Raw genomic sequence first — 25,678 nt, 5'->3', positions numbered from 1 at the left:
ATGCCCCAATGATAGACATCTCTATAAACTGCTACACTGCAGACAACGTAGCGATATGACTGAAAGATTGTTAAAGCTACGTTAAAATCAAATCTAAATCACATATTATTATTAAGTAACTGTAACCTCTATAAGGGTTTCGACTACAACTGATCTTTAGGGCAATTACATTATTTTTTTGAATATATATCTTGTTGTTATTGACGGACTGATGAATTTACTAATTTACTGATTGTCCCGCAATTAGACTTTGGTACGACATAACACGCTTCGGACTAATCCATCGCTCTGGAGATCATCTCGTAATAAATTTGGAGTATGCGCATTTGGTTGTAGCGCCCCGTTTTAAGGAATTCTTAGATTTGTGTGATTACTTGTTTGATTATTGGAACTGGATGCAATGGACACATTCCTTAGCCTAAATTACTAGCCATTGAGTAGGAGCAAATGTCAAGGAGTGAAGTGTTAGTGAGTTTCCATGATGCCATGGTTGACTTTTAGTGAATTCAGGTCAAAACCGCATGGGTGTCCCTGTCGTAATATAGTCCCCTATTAAAACCTAATGGTGTACATTGGTTGTGTGACTGCAGTGGCAGTATTTACGGCAGGAGACCCGTAAATTACACACAAGAATAAACAAGAAGGGACTCGGCAGATACCGTTTATGTCACCATGGTGGCAAATGTGACGCAGTTGTACTGGCGAAATGTGCCTTGAAACCGTGAATTGACTGGCCTAAGGTGGCGCAGGAAAAATAGTTCCCTGTGTTAGAGGATAGTTGTATAGTTTCTACGGCGTGAACTGCTGACGATACGGAAAGTTGATGAAGAGAAACCATGCAGATGTGCGGTTGATATATATTTGGCAAATTTTGAGATCTATGTTCTTGCATTGATTAGCGAAAAATTTATGTAGATAATGGACACGTCGGGCTTTCTAATTTATAACCGAAGTTGTAGAGAAGTCTTTGGAAATTTGGGGTAAACTTATGACTTCTAGTGGAATCGTGCCAGGGATTGATACTGCTCGGTCAAGCAAATACCCCTGGATTATAGCAATACTATTTGGCTGGATTAGATCATTTATGGCAGGAAACTTGCCTTATTGGCAATGACTATTCGCTTTTTGACAAAATTAGTAATATCTTTGTTGCATAATACGCGTACGAATCTTCTCTCTCTCTCTCTCTCTCTCTCTCTCTCTCTCTCTCGGGCATGTGCAGATATAAAGTTGAAAATAAGAACGAATGTTTGTGTTAGCCATATTGTGCATTTCACGGAGACCTTTTATTTTTCAAGTAACTTTGGCTGAATAAATCGATGATCCATACAACATTATTTCTGTTGTAATCTATATAATGTTTTATCTCAACCTCAAGACAAAGAATAATGATAGACTAAAACATCGACAACAACAACAACAACAACAACATCAACAACAACAACTTATCTATGTTAACTGAATCGAAACCTCTTAAAATGCTTTAAAGTTCAGTAATTGCAGAGGCGAAGAACAGAGTTCTATGAGAGTAGATGTAAGCATAAATTTAGGGGATGGGGATACTTGTCTAATACCTTTTTACAAACAGTTTATTCTTTTTTTTTTTTTTTTCTTTGTTTTTTTTTTTTTTTTTTTTTTTTGTTTTGGAGCCATGAATGAACAAGAATATACGTTAATGGTACAACACTCTCTTGGTTCACCTTCAGAATCATTTAGTTCATACTTTTGCTAATTCAGTGTACCACGTAAAGGTGTTTTGTATCGCTGATTGGAAGTTTTAAACAGTTTTTGTTCTTTCCCGCGTCGCCTTCTGTATTAAACATACTGGAAGAAAAGACTAAATGAGTAAGAATATTACAGTCTAATGCAGCTCTAAATAAATGTTCTGTTAAGTTATAAATACAAGTTGGTCCAGTAGAACATCCTGAGCATTTTGGCTATTGTTAAAAACCTCTTTAAATTTGGGAAAGCAATATAGATTGACGTCTTGTATTTATATGTTGTGTGTTGTTTTAATAAGACTTCGTTTACAACAGAAATAGCGATACAATAATTTATGATATGTCCAGCAACGTCATCCAATCACCAACGGAAGCAAGTAAATACATTTAAAAGAACATTTAATGCATTCAACAGTGTATGGTTGCTTGCACGTTTAGTCGCAGGTCTTAAGAGCGTGATAATGAAAAACATATTCCTGTAATTAAATGTTTCATTTTGGGACTGATCATCTTGATGATAAATGTTTGACCTCTGTATAATATATTTATCTTTCTATATATTTACTGAAGTTCTGTGCATGTAACTTCGAAATTCGGTTAGTGATAATTCGATCTCATCGTGACGGGATTTTGTTTACTTGAATCACATATGTTATATCCTGTTTGAATACTAAATAGGCAAATTATGAAATGGGGAGGATATAGCTCATTTAATAATCACAAAATAAATTTTGCATATCAAGGATGTCTTTTCAATATCTTGACGTGTGTAAAATCTCGCCGCACACAGGACGTTTTAACTTTACAGATGGGTCGGATAATTAGCAGCTTCATTCCAACTCTATAATGAATTCATGCGTATTTCCAATAGCATTTTGATGTACTTCTTTCGTACATGTCATAGATTGAACGTGTGTGGTATGAATGTATCCTGAGTTTCCCAACAATATTGTCTCACATGTATGAAATATTAATACAAATACCAGGGACTGTTATATGCACCAGCTTATCTTCTTATAGTTTAGCTTAGTAGTTTGTATCTGATGCTTGGATCTAAAGGGAGATAATACGTTTTTGCAACGTGTAATTTGATAGTGGAGATCTCTCTACAAGTTTTCCACCGGGCAATCGAGAACATGGTTTCGGGCGTGTGTATCACCAACTTAGGAGGAAAGATACACTCCAAAATCGCGAACAAATACCAAGCGTGTAAACGGGGACCTTCCTACAAATCATGATTTTACATTATTCTAGGCTAAAATAGTTGGGAGAAGCAAGATTTGACCATTTTACCAACCGAGGACGTCCTCGGTAGGAGGTATGTCCTCGGTACGTTGGTGTGTAATCTCATTAATGTCCTCGGTTTACACCAAATACAAACGCACACACACACACTCACACGCACACACACAACGACTCGTGCGTAACACCTGATGGACGAATCTCGACCAGACTGCATAACATGTCAGTGTCCATCGACAGTAGAATACAATATTGTCGACTCCCACCCTGTGACGCAGAAGTATGTCGTTGCGAACTCGAATCAGAAATTGTACGAGGATAGACCACCCCAGAAAATCCTTGTGGTAGTGCCATTTGTATAAGCGTTGAGATCATAGGTTTTAAGGATTTTATATGTCTTACCTACGTTATATCTGATGATTTACACCTTGTAAAGTGACATTAAAAGGGTTATGGAAAAGCTTATCTTCCTTGGCTAAATTTGTGCAATTCTTTATTTTTACTTATTTAATTGTTACTTTAATTGGTATCATTATAGCCACGTTGTGTTGAGATGCATTAAACTCTAGTACATGTCCATACACCATTCACGTATTATTATTCATTCAATAGTATGCAGTTCATTTAATGACTTTTGATTATCGTATGTTAATATGTTTCAACAGGACAGGCGTACAGTTGGAAAATGTTGAGTTGTTTTCAATTAGAGCATCCACCCTCGGTACTCAATTTTAAGCGACGAGCAGGCAAAAAATGACAAACTTAATAAAACAATTTAACACATTTTAAAAGTGCTTAAAATATTTTAGAACTGGTCTGCGAAGGTTTAATTTGGTTGCAAATTAGGACTTATAAAAAGGCCGCATGCAAAAGACACGACCAATTCAATAGCGAAATTCGATATGAAAGGTACACATGCAAAAGACATAGCCAATTAAATAGCAACATTTGATATGAAAGGTTTGTGTGCGAAAGAAATTACAAATTCAATAGCAATATTGAATATAACGATTCATTTGCAAAAGACATTGATAATTCATTGTATGTGCAGTCTATATAATACAAACGTTTGAACAATAAATATTTTATTTTATTTTTGTAGTATATGGTGTGAATCATAGGAAGATAAAGCCAACATAAACTGTATTTGTATATGACTTGATTCATGGCTAAAAGTGAGGGTATTCGTTTAATTCCGGCGTGACTAACGTGTGATATGCCACTGATGCCAAAAATATCATATACTGCAGTTGTTATTACTAAAATGGAAATGAGCATGGTCTATTATGCTTCACTTAATAGTTTCAAACGACAAGCAACCCTTTTACTCTGAAAGTTTGTGATCAAGACGATTACTTATCATTTAAAACTGCATTTTTGTTTCTTCTATTCTTTCGGTTATACTGAGTAATTGTCCAGAGGGTATATAAATTAATTTTCACCCCATGCTAATTATATAGAGAACGTTTGCTTATGTATCTTCCACCATTCATCTGATGAAGGATATAATTCCTCGTAAAGAAAAGCTGACCATTACTGATGTTTTCATTGTGTCATTAATATTGTATATAGAACACACTTGCTCAGAAAGATTCTTCATCAGTAAAATTACCATACATTGGTAATCTCCATGGAGACAAACTAATGATATTCGTTCTGAAGAAAACAAATGCATGAATTTCGTCTTGCCGTTTTGTGGTCTTCATAACGTACTTGACTGCCGCAAAAAATGTCATCGTTAGGTGTGAATACCGATTCTAAATTTGAGAAAAAGATACATTTGGACGAATTTGACCGTCATTAAAATGATATAATGGCCCTCCTTATTGGTTTGGACTCCAATGACAAAATTGCTCTCAGTACTGGCTCGAACTCTAATGATAAAATTGCTGTCAGTGTTGGATTGAACTCCAACGACAAAATGGCCCTCAATATTGACTTGAACTCCAATGATAAAATTGCCTTCAAGGTTGGATTGAACTCCAATGACAAAATTTCCCTCAATATTGGCTTGAACTCCAGTGACAAAATGACCCTCAATATTGGCTTGAACTCCAATTATACAATGGCCGTCTTCGTTGGTTTGAATTCCAATGATAACATGTTTGACTTCATGTAATTAGAAATGGCAAAGAAGCCTAAAGTCAACACCTTCTAGCTCTTCTTTCTTTCAAGACGACGTAGAAATTATGCAAACAATGTTTTCATTTTAGTCATCTTTGTATCTTCTAATTGTTTACAATAGTACGTACGGACACCTCTTCTTCACTGTCCAACAAATCTCCCAAAACGTAAAATATCATCCTCCAATATATGTCACATCTAGTTTCATTAGCAATCAGTAGCCATTGTAAATATTACCATGTATACAAACATTCAGACTAAATATTGTCAACATTTCAAACAAGTTTTGAGCTTGCAACCAAATTATTGATAAAGAACTTCTTAGTTTGCATACACGCACCAAATAACATGATAATAGATTGGATAGTATGCAACCAACATACTGAAAACTCGTGTGGTTTTGTCCAAAACGTAAAATGTGAAACTTTTATCCAACGTCGAAACATTATGCAGTGTAGGTCACGATGAGCCCATTTTGTTGTAACAGTATATGTTTTTACTTGTGCTCTCTCCGACACTGAAGGTAGTGCCTTTACTTCGTAGAGGACAGCTTAAAGAGCTTGATAGAGTACTTCATTAGTTGAAGACGGGTTCCTGATTTACATATTATCTTCTTATATTTGCAAGGAAATCGCATACGTTAGGTGTAAGTTTTACTAAATTCACACACACACACACACACACATACACACACACACACACATCTCTGAACTGATTTAAAGCTTCGAGCTCTTGAGTTTGCATACTTAATTTAGGTATCTTGTTGGAAACACTTCCTAACCAGTCCTTTCAAAATATAGAATATTTGACAAATTAGTAATGCCATTTTGTTTACAGACATTAACGTGATATGTAAACAGCAGAAATGATTTGTTGATGAATGGAGGATATGGAATAATCATTTTAGTTTCTTCCAGTGCTTGTAATATAAATAGTATAACTACGTCAATCGCTTATCCTCTAGGCAACGGAAATGGGCCTGCTTACCAAGCATATTTCTGCTTGAAACGTCTTATAGGTTTGATAAGGTTATGCTAGATACAGTAGAGTTGTGCTTGAAAATGAGATTACTACAGTTTCTGTTATTGAACTCGATTTGTTATAGTTATCTCTTTCATATAACGTTTTGTGGTGATACGGAGATAACAATGGACACAAGATTTTTAAGGAATGTCAAAGATGCTGGTTGTATAGGGAGAACCAACAAGGATTGGTACTGTTGAATATAGGAATTAAGTAGACCAACTGAGAGAGAATATCTTTTTCCAGTGTTGTTACATGGATGTTCTAGAGTTGGATATTTTCCTCTTTTTGCCACAATACATTTTTCTGTAGGATGAGATACCAGAATAATGGCAGAATTTAGCAGGCAATTGTCCCAAAAGACGCATATCAGACGAATCTTTATATATCTTTCGTACAGAATCTTAATTTTCAAAATATGGCAAAAAAAATCAGATTGCGAGAATGTGGCTTTAGCATTAGCTCATACAAGGCATCACCTACTACATCGTTACGTCCAGTTTTCGTTCTAATATCGGGTGGATGTTCTCGATTTAAATCATTATTTATAATAAAGCGCATGCGAATATCTCCTTAGTTTTGTTGAATATGATCTAAAAATAATATATATTTATTGTAAAGATAATATATGGTTGTACAAGAAGACGTAACCTTTCTAACAATAAAAGAAAAAGGGCTAGAATTTTTTTTTATGTAAATTTTAAAAAATTTCCATCCTGTGTTAGGATTAACTCAGTGGATAAAGTGTACCGAACATATGATAAAATGTATATAGTTCAGACCCCGTCGGAGTATATTTCTTTGGGTTTTTTTAATTTAATTTTAACCTGACGCAATAAATAGGTTTTATTTATTAGAAAATGTGTCTTGCTACAAATCGATTTCTGGCTAAACCCAGTCTTCTCCTTTCATAATATTTTGGTGATTACGATCAATAGCCAATTTTCAGAATAATGCGTTTAACATCGTGATTAAAAATCATATGCGTATTAAATCGTTGGAAGTGTATTCATTTTTATATATGGTTTGTTGTTCATTTCCTTGAGCTTCTCTATATTTCTTGCAATTTATTAAAAAATCTTCACCAATGAAGTATTGTATAACTACGTGTATTAATAATATTTAAACTTCTCTCGTTCTTGTGTTTACGTCATTTATGTTTGTGATTATAACTATAATATTTAATTAGAGTCATCAATTTACTTTTTTTAAGCTACATAAACACTTATGTTGATTCTAAAATAAATGTAACTTGCGCATTTAATCTGTCAAAATATAATATATCAAATTCACCAAATAAACAAAAACAATCAAAACAATGTTATATAATATATTTCATGAATTCAAGCATAATTTGCTCGACCACAAACTGTAGAATAATGCTACTTAATTCTTTGGATTAATTAAATCAGACTGTCCGAACGAAATCAACGAAATAATAAATCTTCGAGTTTATGTTCGCATATGGCACAATAGTAATAAAATATTGCCATGGATCTGATATTAAAAGGTGTTACGATTTCTGATGCATTTTCTAATGATTTTTATTTCCCATGCATTACATGTAAGTATCAATATGACGTCATGAATAATATATTTCAACCTCTTGAATTTCTTCGAATTTTTAATTGTGTCCAATAATGTTTAATAATTATGAATGATTTCCTTTGACGGAAGTTTTGGTTTATCACTATGGAAACAAGTATCACGAGACGGAGAGTATTCCTCGAAGTATATAGCTGGCTGTTGCATTGCGATATTTTATGTCTATAACTGATTATAAATTGAGAAATCTCGTAATAATGTGTGTGTGTTTTTGTCAAAAGTCAGCTATTCTCAGTTAAAAGAAATCGATTACATGGGGCATAATTCATGATACAAGCAATCATTGATGCGTATGCCTGAAAAGGTGTTGACTATTGCAACAATGTTTAAAGCGTCTTGCATATAATTCATTGTATCTAAAATCGTGATCCGATATAAAATCATTGATTTTGTCTCTCTGTGGGAACCTCTAGAACTTCTCGTCAGTGAGCCCCTATCTTAACGCAAATAAATCATCACTTTATCTCAGACGAATGGACTTTTTAGCTGTTCGGTATGATACTAAACTATCTTCTAATCCATCGAACCCCGCATATGATGTAGTGTTTAGACCCAAACACCAAATCTTTATATCATTAGAGTACAGCCAAAATGCTTCCGAAATAAGTGTAGTCAAACTTGACTAAGTCTGGGTCACTGAGAACGAAAATGATGCTTAAAATTGTTGATTGGCTGTAGTTTGAAAGATATGATACCTGGTCAGTATATACGACCCTTGACTTGGGAATGGCGGAGGATAAGTGATTTATAAATTGAAGGGATCTCATTTTAAACCAGAAAAAAACTAAAGTACACCTTTGCTGGATCTATGAATAAATCTATAAATGGGTTTTGGACAGTACATGATTTTTAGGTAAAACAACGAATGATGCAATCTAAGCTGGTATTGCATCATACATGATATGAATTACATCATGTTATTCATAGAAGTCTTAGATGATGCAATCCTAGTGTAATTTATATCACTCTGCTGAACAAATTGTCCTATATCAGTTCCTGAATGATATAGTTTCGTGCTCTCTTATTTTGTCATTGTTTTAGTTTGCAAAGGGACACATTCGTATTTATCCACAGTGAGCAGAGATGCCTCGTACTTGTGTGAACAATGCAGATAACTTCTGCTATGTTTGCGGTGAAGCAACTGTTGCGTCACAAAAACGCATTATAACCACTATGGTTAAGAAAGTCTATCACCTTTATTTTGGCTGCAGAACTGGAGATCAGGACAAGAGGTGGTCCCCACACATATGCTGCAACACTTGTGCAATAAATCTTCGCCAGTGGTTGAACAGGAAAAGGAAATCTATGTCTTTTGCAGTGCTAATGATTTAGAGAGTATCAACAGATCATATCAGCAATTGTTACTTCTGCACGGTGCCTCCAGTTGGGAAAGGACTGTGAATTACCCAAACATTACATGAGCTATACTCCCAGAACCCCACGAGGAAGGACTGCCGGTTCCTGGTGCACCAGAATCATTCTCACTTGCGTCAGACGAGGAAGAGGATAAAACTTATAGTCCTTAACTATCAATGTCATATGACCCATATTTCCTCCCATCCTCCTCCTCTGAACCATGCCTCATAGCATAAGGTGAACTGAATGAACTTGTAAGAGATTTGGAACAACCCAAGAGTAGGGCAGCAGCTGTTGGGGTCCAGACTACAGCAATGGAATCTGCTGGCAGGTGAGGTTAGTGTTTCCATTCTCCGTGACCATCATTAGGATCTTCTCCAATTCTTCTACATGGAAGGTGATCTTGTAGCCTGCAACAGCATCAATGGTGTGATGGCAGCCCTCGACATCTTTCTTGATCCAGATGAGTGGAGACTTCATTGATTCATCGATGGCAGCTTTGTGGCGATTTGAATTTACCTGCTTTATTTCTTGGTATGCACACTGGATACACAAAACACTGCTGTTTTCTCTGTGAATGGGATAGTCGTGCTTGAGATTCCCACTACATCAAGAGAGATTGGCCACTCCGACAGTTATTTGAGCCTGGGAGTAAACGTGTTCAGCATTCACCACTTGTTGAATCAAGAAAGATTTTGTTACCACTCTTGCCCAGCAAGCTTGGTCTGATGAAGAACTTTGTCAAGGCCATGGACAACGCAGAACAGTTTTCAAGTACCTCCGTGGAAAATTTCCAAGGTTAAGTGAAGCTAAGATGAAGGAAGGTGTCTTTGTAGGTCCTTAGATTCGTGAACTCATTCGAGATGATGTATTTGACCGTCTACTGCTAGGCAAGGAAAGGACGGCATGGAAAACCTTCCTGTTAGTGGCAAAAACATTTCTCGGAACAACAAGGCAGACAACTAGAGGGAGTTGGTGGAAAACCTCCCCAAGGCACACAAAAGCCTTGGTTGCAATATGTCACTGAAGATACATTTTGTTTACTCTACTATATATTTTTTCCACCGAACTGTGGATCAGTAAGCGACGAGCACGGTAAGTGATTTGACCAGGACAATGCAACAATGGAGAAACGCTCTTAGGGCAAATGGAGCCCATTAATGCTTGCAGGTTATTGTTGGACAGTGACAAGAGATGCTCCATTTAATGAATACAAGATCAAGCCAAGAAACGCCCAGTAGTCACTGAAGAAGGACTAAATTATTTACTTATATATACATAATAGATGTTTGCCTTTGGTTTCATAGTAAATTTAGTTTATATAGCCCTTTTACTGTTTTTATAAAGTGTTACATAAACAGGACATGTGAAATATTATTATGTAGACAAACATAAACTCATGAAAAAACTAGGTTTACAGTTTCTATATACACGTAAAATCAAAACTTAAATATCTTTGAAAAAATAGCCAATCATTTATTTTAATTATCATATTTGAATTCAAGGCATCACATTCTTTAATAAATAGCACATTTCATCTCTGAAGCGGACGACCTCTAAAAAATGTAGACCAGTATATATACAGTTAAACAAACTCATTTCCACCTTTCACGATGCGATTTCATCCGCACTTAGAAACTTCAAACATTTATGTTCGACATGTTGCAAAATTCCTTATTACCAAATCACCTTAGTGGTTAACAAAACCTTCCTAAGTAATATATGATCTTTGCGAATTTAATAGTCCCTAATAAACCGTCTCCTCTTTTAAAGTCAATATGCCGCTTAACATCATTGTACACATACAATTCCAATGAGTGACAAGCTGGAACTGCCATTGCAACAACTCATTACACCATTTAGACCCAAATACCGAATAAAGCCTCATTTTGTCGTACTTAACAATATCTGTGGAATAAAAACAAAATAGAACGATCAATTGGTATAGGTCTAATATGATCGCGTATAGGACATACATTCCTGATTTATGCATACAGGGCATAAGCTAAACAATCTACAGCTTAGCCCCCCACAGTCCGAACGATTCAAATTTAAAGATTTTTTTACAACCTTATTCTCTGTTAATACTTAACAAATAGGATCTCTACAGCTTCCCATAGCTTAGGGCCTCACCATGTTTAAATTCGACCTTGCATGAATACCTTTTGAAGGGTAAACTTCGACCGGAGTTGTCTACCCTGACAGTGGAGCACATTCTTGTCAAGTGTTTCGATTTCAACTGTTTGGCAGAAACATGTTGGCATGAATTACTTGAAGAAATTGCAGAAGTTTTTAGATTCTGCAAAATGAATATAATTAAAATGTAAGTGCAAACAAGAAAATGCCTTAAGAAAACAGGGTCAATTTTTTTTTTAACTACACTGCCTCATAAAGACCGTGAACTTCTCGGTAGTTTATCATGTAAAGCTCATTAATTTAGTTCACATAAACAAAGTCAGCCTCACAGAGTGTTAGTCGATACACTCGACAACAATGTAGGATATATAATACAATCTGAAGCCAAATATAGAGCCTTAAGAGTTTGCACTCTCTCTTTCAAGAGCATTTCTGAGTGCAGTTTAAACAAAAGATTCATTTTAAGCCCTTTATCAGAATGGTCTACAACCACTAGCAATTTTAAAGAAACAATTAATATGTTTAAACAGTAATTTTGGGATTTGACATAATGGTTGAAAATTACCGACAAAGAGGAATGCCATTAATCATTCATTAACCATTCGTGATGCAATTAAATAACGATAAGAAAAACAATCATCTTCTTCTGTAAAGTAAAAGTGACATTGGTCATGTAGGCATTCAACACCGACTATTTCAGTAACGGGTATCTCTTTTTAAGAATTTGATTCTGCATACCTTTAAGTGGCAAAAATTCACTTCATTTTGATTCTCATACATCAACATTCATTTTCATTATCTAGACGTCCCGAGAAGTGCATTCAACAAATTCAGTGTTCAGTACGTAGACATGTTCGGACGAAATGAACCTTAAGGTGTGATACAGTACAGTCCCGGATTTAAAGTCGCGCGCTGCGATGTCACAATGAAAGCTGCGCATATTGATTAATAAATTCGTACTACCCGATATGCTGACGATTCCACTTGACGTGCTTTTTTTGCGTGACATACGTTTACTACATGGCCACCATTGTAAAAGGTCATAGAGCGCGATGATATTCGTCTGGAAGTTTATTGATGAAAGTTAATTGCAAAGTTTTCAATAATCAGGATTGAACGGACTTCAATTAAAGAAAATTAGTATTAAATTTGAAAGGAACAGATTATATTTAATGTAAAATGAGTAAATGCGCATACAAAACCTGTGTGACGTTTACTATAAATGAATTAAATAGGGAATGCAGTTTCATTAAAATCCTCTGTGCTTTTTCTTGGATCACTCTCTCTCTCTCTCTCCTTCTGTCTCTCTCTCTCTCTCTCTCTCTCTCTCTCTCTCTCTCGTGCATAAGGGAGAGAATACGAGGAAGTCAGTGGAGTGAGAGAGAAAGAAAATTGGGCCTGCGCCAAGTAGACGTACAAGTACATGGGACTTCGTAACGCTTAGGTGTACACATACGATGCGATTTGAATTCAGTGTTTGCAATTCCAAAGATGCAAAGTTGCAATAGCCTGTCTAAACCATATGACACATTTTAGGTTAGAAGAACGACACATTCTATAATCTATTTCATGCTTTGGTTGTTTTTATGTTTTCTTGCTGTTTTATAAAACCAATTAAGAAAGGTTTGAACACAAATTACTTAATACTAAAATATCAGAAAGCCGCTTCCCCCCAGCCATGCCCTCTCCTGAATTAGTTGGCAGGGCAACAAACTAATTGACCGATAAAGAAACATACGGTTTGACAATGAATTAATACTTCATCCTCTCTCTCCTCCTGGACCATGGCAGAAGGATGGCAGGGAAAATCCATGAAAATAAAAACGAGAGTTGTGGATGGATGTTCACCTGTGTCATGCGATGACGTTTTCTCGACCCATGAATGATAGCAAAATACAGTCACACGAACCAGCGGAAAGGGGAGAGATGGTAATGGAGGAATAGAAGGAATTGTATCTTTGTAAATTAAACCATAATAATGATTTATATCCCCTGCAATACATTTAAAAGTTTGAAATACCTCTGGCTGGTTCCTCATTTCGGTTAGCTAATATTTCCCACTCGTTTTCTTATGCTGCACGTTCATTGTTCAAGTGCTTAACTATGCAATGCTTTTAGTGCTCTACTTTTTTTAAACAAAATTCAAGCTATTCTTCTTGTTTAAATCATAAGTATGTCTTGTATTTGTATGAATGAATAAAGAGGTTCAAAAAAATAAAAGAAACAACGTGTAAATTTGCAAAGGAGATTGCGATTGCTCGTAAAAGGTGAAAAACTACATTTTGTAGCGGACACACTGGAAAGGGCTGTGAAGAGTTCATTCTTTCCGTAAATATACAATTGCTTGCGGTCAATCTTAACTGCGTTGGAAATTCAAGTGCATGTAAGTGATATAAATAAAATGTGTGCATATTTTATACTATGTATACTATGTATCTTTGATATATCACACGTTGTATAAATTTTTCATTAAAAGGATTCTCGGAAAGTCTTATTTCTTCTTAATGAAACATTTATACATCTTGTTGTATATCAATGATACAACGTATATACTATATATATATATATATATATATATATATATATATATATATATAGAGAGAGAGAGAGAGAGAGAGAGAGAGAGAGAGAGAGAGACAGACAGACAGACAGACAGACAGACAGAGATAGAGACCAACAGGCAGACAGACAGACAGAGAAAGAGACAAAGCCAGAGAGAGTCGAATACTGAATTAGGTACTGTTCGAATAAAATTCGTCACTTTATAACATTTCAAGTTAGGGAATTGCAAAACGCAATAAAAGACGTGATGACGAAAAGCTAAAGATGTTAAGGAAAATAATCCCGTGACATTCTAAATCTCTGATCTTTTCACAAACAGATATCTGCTTCAGCAGATCTTGAAGACAACACATTTAATCAGAGTTTAACTCTACCCTAAACTTTGGAGAACTAAATGAGTCCGCCAGTGACCCTGCATCAGATTCTACAAAAAATGACATATCAGAACACGTTATCAGGACTGTACAAAGGGTTCCAGTGCCGTCTTGAGTTAAAGAAAGAAAACCAGTTAGCTTCATTGAGAATAGTCATGTAAACTGAAATTGACTGGTTTTTACTTCTATTCGGAAATTCCAGACACCAAAGGCGATAACAAATTCTTTACGAAGGTACATCAGCCAAGATCTTCCTTAGTTTGCAATCTGTTGTGAACGAACTTCATCGTAATGTTACAATCGAATTGTAATGACAGCCATTTCCAAGACAATGTTTTGCTTCTACGTTTTGATTGTTTGCAATGTTGGCATAGTATCGATCGATTTTGGTCTCCAAGAGTATAAAATCATGTAAGCTGATCGCAGTTAAGTGACCTGGTCAATTTGTTCCTAAAGTACTTGTCGATTTTGTTCAGATAACCGAGAAATGGCAGTTACAGAGTTTGTGAGGTAATGTTAACACGAATAACCAAATTGTGACCTGTCTCAGACTAATTTGATGTTTTCTTGGAGAATATTCGATTTCCACTATTCTTTTTAGGATGATATAAGATTAAAATCTCAATATGAAAATGTATTAACCGTTTAGATACTAATAAGAAGTGCGGCAAGGTATTGACAATGTTCATCCACGACAAAATAATCAATGCTAGTTAATATAAACTATGAACAAATGCGCAAAAATTAATATTGCAGTAAAACTCTAACAACTAAAAGACTTCTCTGCAGATTTATTTCACTCTCTCTCGCATTCTTGCAACATTTGTTTCGATTGCCAATCAGTTTCAGGTATATTGGAAATACGCTTCAGTTTAGTGGAACAAATGATGTTTGTCTTAACTAAAATAAAATATCGAATTATGTTCATATTGTTAGAGCTAAGTGGATTGAAGGATGCCCATTACAATTGTACTGGTCATGGTAATTCCTCAATATATTTAGGATATGGATTTCGGAAAAGCCATTAGAGTTTCCTTAGTACGTACGTAATGTTTGCCTAATCGATTTGGAAGAGTAGTTATAATTTTCATATTCTTAGACGTTTCGAATGTTTGACTAATGGATTTCGGAAAAAAGTCATTATAATTTTGATATCCTTAGACGTCCCTAATGTTTGACTAATGGATTTCGGAAAATTGATGTAATAGATGTCTTGATCCTCGTTAATGTTGTTGACTTAGTTATTATCGTCATCGTTCAACGCCATCATTTTCATCGTCGTAATAATTTTCATTTAAAAAGTATTCTTGTTTGTTAAACTGCTTGTTTGGCAACTTTAAAGTTCCTTTGTGAATAAATAAACCTATTTGCTGTAAAGATTGCTTTATCTTGCAAACTATTTGCTTTTCTTTTAAAATGACTGAAAAAGATGTATAAATATAAAATTTCAGTCATAAAGTTTATACAGATGGGAAGTGTGGTACTATGTTGACTTTTTATATATAAAAGAAAGATAATAGCAGATAGCAAACATTAAGAATATATGCACGAGAATGAATATTTCAGAAACCTTTACAAAGTAAGAGAAGTCTAAGGAAATGTATATCATTCGCTCACATCCGTGCAGTATCTGCATCGGCTGCGAATCAGTTAGCAGGTGTATTGGCAGCCAGCTTGAGTGGTGTTTGCCTAAACAGATAGTGACCACTAATGCATAATCACACCATACACGAGAAATCGGTCAAAGACTGTTCATCATAACCAGACTTAAGTGCTGAATATTGCGCTAAGTGCAGATATAAGGATGGACATTACAGTTTTGTTATATTTAGTAATTCCTCAGTGTTTGGCTAGTGGATTTAAGAAAAGCAAGGTAATGGTTTTAACTTGATCCACTTTATTATTTTGTCTATGTTTTCTTCATTGTCATCACTTTTGACGTCATCGTAATAGGTATCTCCGTCTTATGTTTGTAATAGGTATCGCCATCATATTTTATTTCTTAAACTGCATTCATTAAAACCGTGAATAAGAATAACTCCATTTTGTGAAAATAGAACAGTCATGCAATATATTTATTTTTCTTAAAAAGACTGTAAACGATATCTAAATATGGAAATTCAATAAGAGTTTAGATTGTGAGGTAAGGTAAGGTATTGATAAATTGTTTTCGTTCAACAACAAAACATATAATGATAGTTAATATGACAACAAAAAAACAGATGCACGAACATGAATATTTGAGTCAACTCTAGCAATAAGAGACGATTTCAAGATTATGAAATTTTCAAATTACTGTTAGATCAAATCATAATTGCATGCTCTACACTGAGATTATAAGCTGAAGACGTGTTTTTCTGATCAAGTATGTATGTATGTATGTATGTATGTATGTATGTATGTATGGTTGTATGTATGTATGTATGTAAGGATGACTGACTGACTGGCTGACTGACTGACTTTATTTCCTCTTTAAAAAGAGATTACATCAGATTAAACAAATTCAGGATAATACAAGATCATAAAATAGAACAGAAAATTGACAAAAATACAATAGTAATACTGTATCAGCTACCGTATTGACAAAACGAAATATCTCAATACCTGCAATTATGCAAATCTGCAATCATTTGGCGGAGCATGGCACTGATCTTTTAACAGTTGCTTAATGATGACAATATTTCGAAAAGTTAATAGGTCTATAGTGTTATGTGCTTAACATTAAGTTCGAGATAGCAACAAAAATAAAATGAAAAACTTATAACAGTGTAATTCTATATGTAGGTTTTTTTTTCTTCATATGACGCATGTATTTATGCATATATATACTTGTTTGCGCGTATGCGTGCGTGCATGCATTTATCTATGACTGACTGTCTAAATGACTTAGTTACCTCTTCTACAAAGAGTATATCAGGTTGCTAAGATACATATTATACATATCATAGGATTATGAGACACATCATAGACGAGAACGCAAGCATGATATATACATCGTCAACTAATGCATTTACAAAATGAGATATATAAATACAGAAAACCATATAGAAATCTCTAGGAAATAAACATAAACAAATACATAAACAAATACATAAACACACACACAAACAGCTGTCATACAACAAAATTTGCGGATTTGACAAGAAGACTTTGGCCTTTAATTGTTTATTTTTAATGTTAATTTACTACTTACTTTTTATATCATGTTAGAGCATGTTAGTTGATAGTAGGGCACACATTTTATTGTAGAATGAAGCTATGCTGTTTGCGGTCACCAACATGAGCCTATCAGATACATCATCGTCAATAGACGACATGCAGTCAACCCTGCTTCCAAGAAGTGTCTCCAACAATATATCTTCTTCTTGATTGAATAAGTTAACCCCGTCTCTCACTTCTAAAGAGTCAATCACTCTCTCAAAGAAAACGTTTCGTTTCTCAAGCAGCATTTCGCAGCCTAAAATAAGATGTTTCGCTCTGTCGTCAGTCTCTTTTCCACAGAGTTTGCATACCATAACTTTACCAACAGGCATGATATATAGTTTCATTACTTCAGAGAGAGGCCATAACATGGATGGAAATTTACGCCCAAGAAACCATATACTACTTGGTTTTAAGTCCAAATGAATGTTTCTGAAGTGAAATAAATCACCCCTTAGGTGGCGCTCACCAGATAATATGTACTTTTGAAAGAGTGACGTATGTAAGGTGAAGTAGTTCGCATTTAAAACATGCACAGTGGAGAGAATGTTTGCATACCTCTATGCTACATTAATGTAATGTGGATGATATTTCTTTTGGATATTGTACTTTTGGAAATTTTACATGATTTAAGCACACTGCTAACTAAAATGACTGCTCCCTTGTGTTAAAAAATCAGTCTGAATTAGTCTAAAGTACACTATACATAGCAGCTATTAAAATAGGGAAAATGAATTTTGCCAGACTAGACAATACCAGCTTCTGAAAGTGCAATGAATGAATTACCAAATATATAAAATGTAAAAAAAGTTATCGGCTCTTTTTTATACAATTGACCTCTGAAGTTCAGGAAGTGAAAATGACCAAGTAGAGCTAGCACTTTTTTGAAAGGTGCACATTTGAAGTAAGGCCAAGCTGTATACTCTATAACCCATAGTACACCCATCAATCATACACCAAAATAAAGGGAATTAAAGGTTCTTTGCATTATACCTAAGATATACAAGGTCTTTTTTAAATAGCCAGTATAACCAGTGAGGAAAGCCAGGGACATTCTTTTTCTTTAAATTCCTAACCCTATGCAAAATGCGAAACTGTATAGCGCCACCTTAGTTCCATATTTGCTCTCCATGTAGTTTCTTCATGGTTTTGAATAATATCAATAATATGTCGATTCCAGACGAGTTTTTCTTCAGTTTGTACTCTTTCTGCATAGTCTAAAAGAACACTTCCCATACCATATTTCTTAGTTATTCTGTCAATATCAGGTATAAATCCCGTCTGTTTTAGCGGGTTGTTCAGATACTGACATAGGCGCATAATGAAAATCTTTTTCCAGATAAAAGTCCAATCGCCCTTACACAATCGGTTGAAAAAGAGCAATTTCATCCTATCTGTGTATGCTTCCATTGACCAGAGTCCTAAGGTACTACTCGTTGCCTCCGTATGGTTGTATGTATGTATGTATGTATGTATGGTTGTATGTATGTATGTATGTATGTATGTATGTATGTATGTATGTATGTATGTATAATATTTACCTACGTATGAATGTTTTGAAGGTTGATAGGTTTGTTTCTTGGCAGTTAGTTAGGTATCAAGGTAAATTGTCGGATTAGCCATTTAGTCGAATTAAAGTGAGAGCAGTATGTAGGTATATATATAGAATAGTATTGAATTCGCTATCTATATCTCTGTCCTTCTATCGTGTCGTATCATTTCAACCTTTGATTAGCACGCTGATGTATTTATGCTATATCTAGAACTCTTCTTTAAATTCAAACAAATTAATAGAAGCAATTGAAATACCATGCATTTAACCTTGAGAGAATGAGGGATGATCGGATGAATGGAGAGCATACGACAGAATTTACACTCAGCTCGCTGATAATGATAGATATAATCTATGAGTGTGTCTATATATACTACAAAATCTAATGTACATATCTTCATTTTGGATCATTTTTTCACCACAGATGGAGTGTGGTAAACTCTGTAGTCTCTAAACTATCATGCCAATGTTCTATTTGCCCAATACAGAATATTTCTGATTAATTCAGTTTACATGGATTGTTATTACAGATTTGGAAAAACTAATAAAAAATGTATACAGATAGATACAAAAGCACATACTTAATCTTACTTAGCCCTAGATCATGATTTTATGCGTAATAGTGCTGAGTCCGTTTCACTTTTAATCTTGAATATTAGCTTGAGATGGCACCATTCACTTCCCCAGTAACAACTAGCAGGCTGCGGTGCAGTCAGAAAAAGTGGCACATGCACAATTGTGCTTACGCCACTATAATTAAACTCAACAACAAAAAAATATTTCCATTTATAAAAGAAATGTTATAAAACCGATATGTCACCGGAATTAATTTAGTCACATGTTTTGGAAAAGTTTTACAGCTATATTAACTTTAAGATTGCCTAAATTCCAGGAATGTTATAAACTGTTATATGAACAGCAAGCTGGATTCAGGAATGATGATTCCACAATTGCCAATTTCTTTATTTTGTACAGCCTGATTGAAATTCTTAAATATCGCTAAAGAATCTTTTGTAGAGTTTGAACGTATCTTTGATAATTAATGTAGGGAGTTGGATTATGTGGTAAATTATATTCGGTGGGCATCAGGAGAAATTGCTTGAATGTTATACTGAGTATTTATAACGATAACAAATCTTGTATGTGCTAATAATTAATTTTCCGGTTTTTCTCATACTTAATAAGTATACGACAAGGGGAAATTTATCTCTATTATTGGTCCCCTTATTCCTAAATGACCTAGAATTCTTAATAGAAGTAACTGGATATAGATGTTGTGCTGTGACTGTGTAAATATGTTAAATATTATTCTGCTTTTATGACACTATTCATGTTGTAGATAACTCTGCTGCCATGCAATATACCCGTGCTATTTTTCGTAGATATTGCGATAACTGGAATCAAACATTATGGAATTTATTTCCAAAAAGATGAAACATACAAATCTAAGATACCAAATGTCTATAATGATGTTGTACATTAATATAAATGTGATAGCCTAATGTTTCCCAGGAGTGAAACAATTTCCAATGGCACAACAAATCTAGAATCATCTCTTATTTTCATGATGAAAGCCAAACAATTATACCTCATTTTTACATTTCAAGGACTGAAGTTTATACATATATTTAATTAACACAGGTAACATACGACTTTGAAAATATTGGCATGTTCTTAGATTGATTTTTCTGATTGTATTATCCCAGTTAAGCATAATGTTATTATATCACAGGCTATTGTCATGTTCTTTTTCTTATAGACTTCATATGTTATAAACTTTACAACCTTGGTGTAATAAAGTCAAATTGTTGTCATGTCGTGTCAACACATTTGAGAAAGACACCCCCTCCATCGTGTGTGCTGGTCAAATATGTATGAAATGGCTGCAAAATAAAGTGTAAGTTCACATAGTGCGAAAATCTGAGAAATTTCGCACAGAAGTCAAATTAAGTCATTGACAATGCAAGTAAATTACATACCAAATCTCATCCTTGCGTAAAGTTTTCCCTGTGTGAATCTTGCTACTAATTTTTCTTTCAAAACCTATTGCTAAACAATATCCAAAATTTGCAATAATTGAAAATCGTTGTAATATAGTGAAGGTATACATATGGATAGAAAAATGACTTTTGAATTCGACTTGTTTATCTCAGTTACAATTGCCGTAATCATGTTCAAAAGATTTGCATCTAGAACGGGTGGAAGGACGAATTAAATAAAAATGGCACCGCTGCAAGCAGTGAGCAATTACGAATCTAATCAGGCCATTTACATATGCATGTTAACATGATCTACAAATTTAATTCATTAATGTCAAGTCTAGGCATGTTTTGTGATCGATTTAACGCATCAGCCAACGAAGAACAGTCAGACGGATATGGTTGAATCAATACGCTCCGCTTCGTGTGCAATATGTACATATGTCTTTAGTATCGGAGAGTGAAAATAAAGTGCTCGATTCCCTTCACTTAGGAAACCTACACTGAGCTACAAAGGCATAACTATTTCTACTGGTTGAAATATGCCAGTACTAATAGTTATGTAAATGTTTGTTAATTTTGAACGCCTTTTTGTTTATTGTTTGTCTTGTCTCTCTTTTGTTTCCCTTTGAAAAGACCCATTTAGAGCCAATAGTGCTTAGGCTAGTTAGAAACTAGCTATGCACTATTCATTGTCAGTTATTGCATTTATCTTTATCAATCCCTGACACACGCGATCCCTTGTTGGATCCATTGTTACGATTATTACAACGTGTACTCACTGGTAAAGCTAGTGATATTTACCGTTCACCGTCAGTTCAATAAAGTGGTGACCTTGATGAACCTTCTGAAACAGGAATAATTTAAAAAAGAAATTCAATATTTGATGGAGAATGATTTTATAGAACCTAGTAAAGGTGACTGGAGTTCACCATGCATACTTGTTCCAAAACCAGATTAAACTTTCCGTATGTGTACTGATTATAGGAAGGTGAATAATGTGACAAAAACATATTCATTCACATTACCAGGAATCGATGACTCAGTTGATAAGATCGGAAATGCCAAGTATATCACCAAATTTGACCTTCTGAAGGATTTTGGCAAATTCCACTAACGGAAAGAGCAAAAGAAATTTCGGCATTCGTGACTCCAGATGAACCTAACCAATGTAAAGTAATGCCGTTTGGGACGAAAGGGTCACCAAGTACATTTCAGCGCCTCATGAATATGATTACCGCTGGTCTAGACAATTGAGATGCTTACATCGATGATGTCATCATCTACAAGGACACCTGGAAAGAACATTTAGCAACAATTCGGAAATCCTTTGACAAACTCAAATATGCATGTTTGACAATTAATTTATCTAAAAGTGTGTTCTGCCCTGCTAGTGTTACTTTTCTAGGACACATCATGGGGCATGGACAAGTTAAACCTATAGATGCTAAGGTCAAGGTTATCTCTGAGTTTCCCGTGCCTGTAAATAAAAAGCAACTGATGCGATTTTTGGGTATGGCCGGATACTATCGAAAATTTTTCTTTAATTGCTGAAGCCCTGATAAATGTATTCAGTAAGAAAAACAAGTTCCTTTGGACTGAAAAATGTCAGGTGGCTTTTGACAAGTTGAAATCCATTATTGAAAACGCACCAGTTCTTACAGCTTCAAATTTCAGCCAATCTTTTAAACTGTCTGTTAATGCAAGTGACGTTGGGGTTGGAACAGTTTTGATTCAAGAAGATGAAAGTGGTATTGATCATCCAATGTGCTATTTTTCAAAGAAATTAAAAAACACCAGAGAAATTATTCATCAATCGAGAAGGAATGTTTGGCTTAGGTATTGACATTACAACATTCTGAAGTTTAACTTAATTCAGCTCCTTCTTCGATTATTGTGTTTAGTGACCACAATCCCCTAACTGTCATCGGCAAGATGAAAAATAAAAATCAAAGACTACTAAGGTGGAGTTTGAATATAATCTTGTCATCAGGCATATCAAGGGAAACGATAATTTAATAGCAGACGCAATTTCCCGTGCATAACAATGTACTATTTCATGTACCCTGTGTGTAATTTATATAAGTTCATTTTAACCTCATGTATAATTAGTCTGTGGTAAAAAAGAAAGCTTTGTCATATAAATCTTTCTTTTCTATATGGGAGAAGTGTTATGTATACTTGATTTAATTATATTTTATTTAGTTGTTTGTAAGTTTTAAAATCGTTTTTTTTTTTTTAAAATTTCATTATATGTCAAAATAATGTAATTCTGTTTGTTAGGACCTTATACATCTTTTAGAAAATAGTTTGACCTTGACTTTTCGTTTTAGTAAACACCAGGTGTTGACCTAGATCCTGACATTGATTCAAAATTAGCAGCAACCATGTAAATAAGTTCTATTTTTATTTTAACATGATTGGTTGTTGTCGAGGTCATGATGGGACTACGTGGTTTAAAATGTAAATATTTCTTAGAGTAAAGTGATTGGTTTTCGCCAGGGCCAAACGGGTTGTACATGATTTTTAACAAGTACATAATTTGACGAGGTTCTGGAACATGTTCACGTCACCCACCCACCCACCCTTTTGCGTTTTAGAAAACGATATAACCTTTGTTTTGGAGAGAGATTCTCAGCTGGGCTTTTTCTTTAAACTGGAAGGTGTTGTGTCGTTTGGAGTTATTTCAAATTACTTGGATTCAAAAGGATTAAAACTTTATTCCTGGAAAATACTTGTACTCATGTGAGATTCTTGAGCAGAGACAGCTCTTATAAAAAATTTATTCAGATTTCCAAAATCGGAGTGATATGTCTTGTTTCTGCAAGGAACTGTAGACTTCAACACTGCAGATTACAGCATACGTCATCGTCTTCCATCTTGGATTCTTCGTCGGGACTCGAACCTGAAATCATTAGAACATTTTATTATTAGGACTTCTAAAAATTTATTCGTGGATTATTCTTGGATTATTTGTGCATCTGATCTCTTAAAACCTAAGTTTATATTTTTTCATTTTTACAGAATGTTTACAGGGAAAAAAATTATTATATTTTTTCAAAGCTTGTTGTTTTCACTCTTTCTTGTGTTACTGTTTATTCGAGCCTAAACACGTAAAACCAGTGCACTAGAAAGGACTGTTATTCGCCATATGATAAGTATTCTTTATTTATATATAGTTTCTGGTCCGTTCATTTTCATAAGGGTTGTAAAAATAGTATCTATACCAATGGATCATGTGTACTGTTTACTAATAACACAGGCATAGTCAAATGCAAACAAGTGACTAGTCTATTTGGAAAATACTCAGCTATCGTGAAATAGAAATATCACAGGTGCGGAAGCAGTGGATAAGAAAGCCAATTTGCAGGCAATCCTATTTGTGCATTATCCATTGGGCTTGGACATTTTATTGACAGAACAAAATTACCTTACCGATCTGTATTTCTTTGCCTAATGGGTTTATCACTGGTGATGTCACTGAATGTCACTTCCGAACCATTATCACAGCATGAGTAATATTCGATATAACGTATCTTGTCTCATGTTGCGATTCTACTTGTACTCCTGGATACTGCTAGAAGATATCACCTATGGGGAAGGTAAGATATGTCGTCTCATATAGTATGTGGCACTTCCAATATAAGTTAATAAAAAATTACATGAATTAATTGGTAAAATTGGACGTTTTTGGACTAATTAATTTATCTCTTATCTATTTGCCTTGGCATTTGAAATGAAACAACCTTTTCAAGTTTGACCGGAAATGCAAGGATGCTAAATAAAGGAAGCAATGACTAGATACAATTAATTGCTCTCAATCTTAATTTGAACATATGAACTAGATTTATAGCACTTTGCATGTCACTATTGTTTTTTTTGTTTTTACCACCACCGCCATCCGCCTTGTTACAAGAACATTTTCTAGTTAAAGTGGTGTGATGCTGGATCGCTTTGCGAATATTTTTTTTTTTTTTTGAGTGGGGAAGTGGGGGTCCTTTTCACGTGGCGGAATAGAAGAGTTTGCGCTTTCACCACTCTGGACTGGTTTTTGTATATATAACTTCAGTAACACTAACTGAATTCTTGCTGTATGCATGTGTTCACTGTGTTTAATTTATTGCAGGATTAATACATTACGGGCTACAAGCTAATGGAGGATATAATCTAATTCACGTCAGTACTATTTAATTCCATCCGATCTGTATCAAAACTTAATGAGGTTAATGTTTAGACCAGGTGGGAAATAACTGACAAGAGTTGAACGTGTGATCAAAGTAGTTCACCTTCTCATTCTGCTTCTATGTTTTGTTTTCGTCATTCTCCTATTGTAAAAAAATGTATGCTATCGGTGGTCGACGGGTTCATATAGTATATACATTAATGCTGGTAATTCAATCTATACCCTCACATACTTTCTTGATTATTATTATTATTAATTATTATTATTATTTTTATTATTATTATTATTATTATTATTATTATTATTATTATTATTATTATTATTATTATCATTATTATTATTATTATTATTATTATTATTATTAATTTAAAGGGCTTTTAACTTGGTCATAAATCCTTTTTAGACCAGTCATATAGTTTTCTACATCGTGTATCACGAAATTGTTTTATTTATAGCTTTATTATTTAATAATAGCGCCCAGCTTAGTTTTAATGCACAATAATGGGATCATTAAGGGGAATACTTTGATCCAGTTTACCTGGGGACAGTATTTGCGTAGCACTAGCGAATGCAGATAAAATATGCGATAAAATCAGTTTAATTAAGAAATTGGTTAATTT

This window comes from Sinohyriopsis cumingii, chromosome 18 (genome assembly GCF_028554795.1).
Source record: "Sinohyriopsis cumingii isolate HCF-2022 chromosome 18, ASM2855479v2, whole genome shotgun sequence".
Lineage (NCBI taxonomy): Eukaryota > Metazoa > Mollusca > Bivalvia > Unionida > Unionidae > Sinohyriopsis > Sinohyriopsis cumingii.
The sequence above is the reverse complement of the archived record's forward strand: the minus strand, read 5'-3'. Positions refer to the sequence as shown.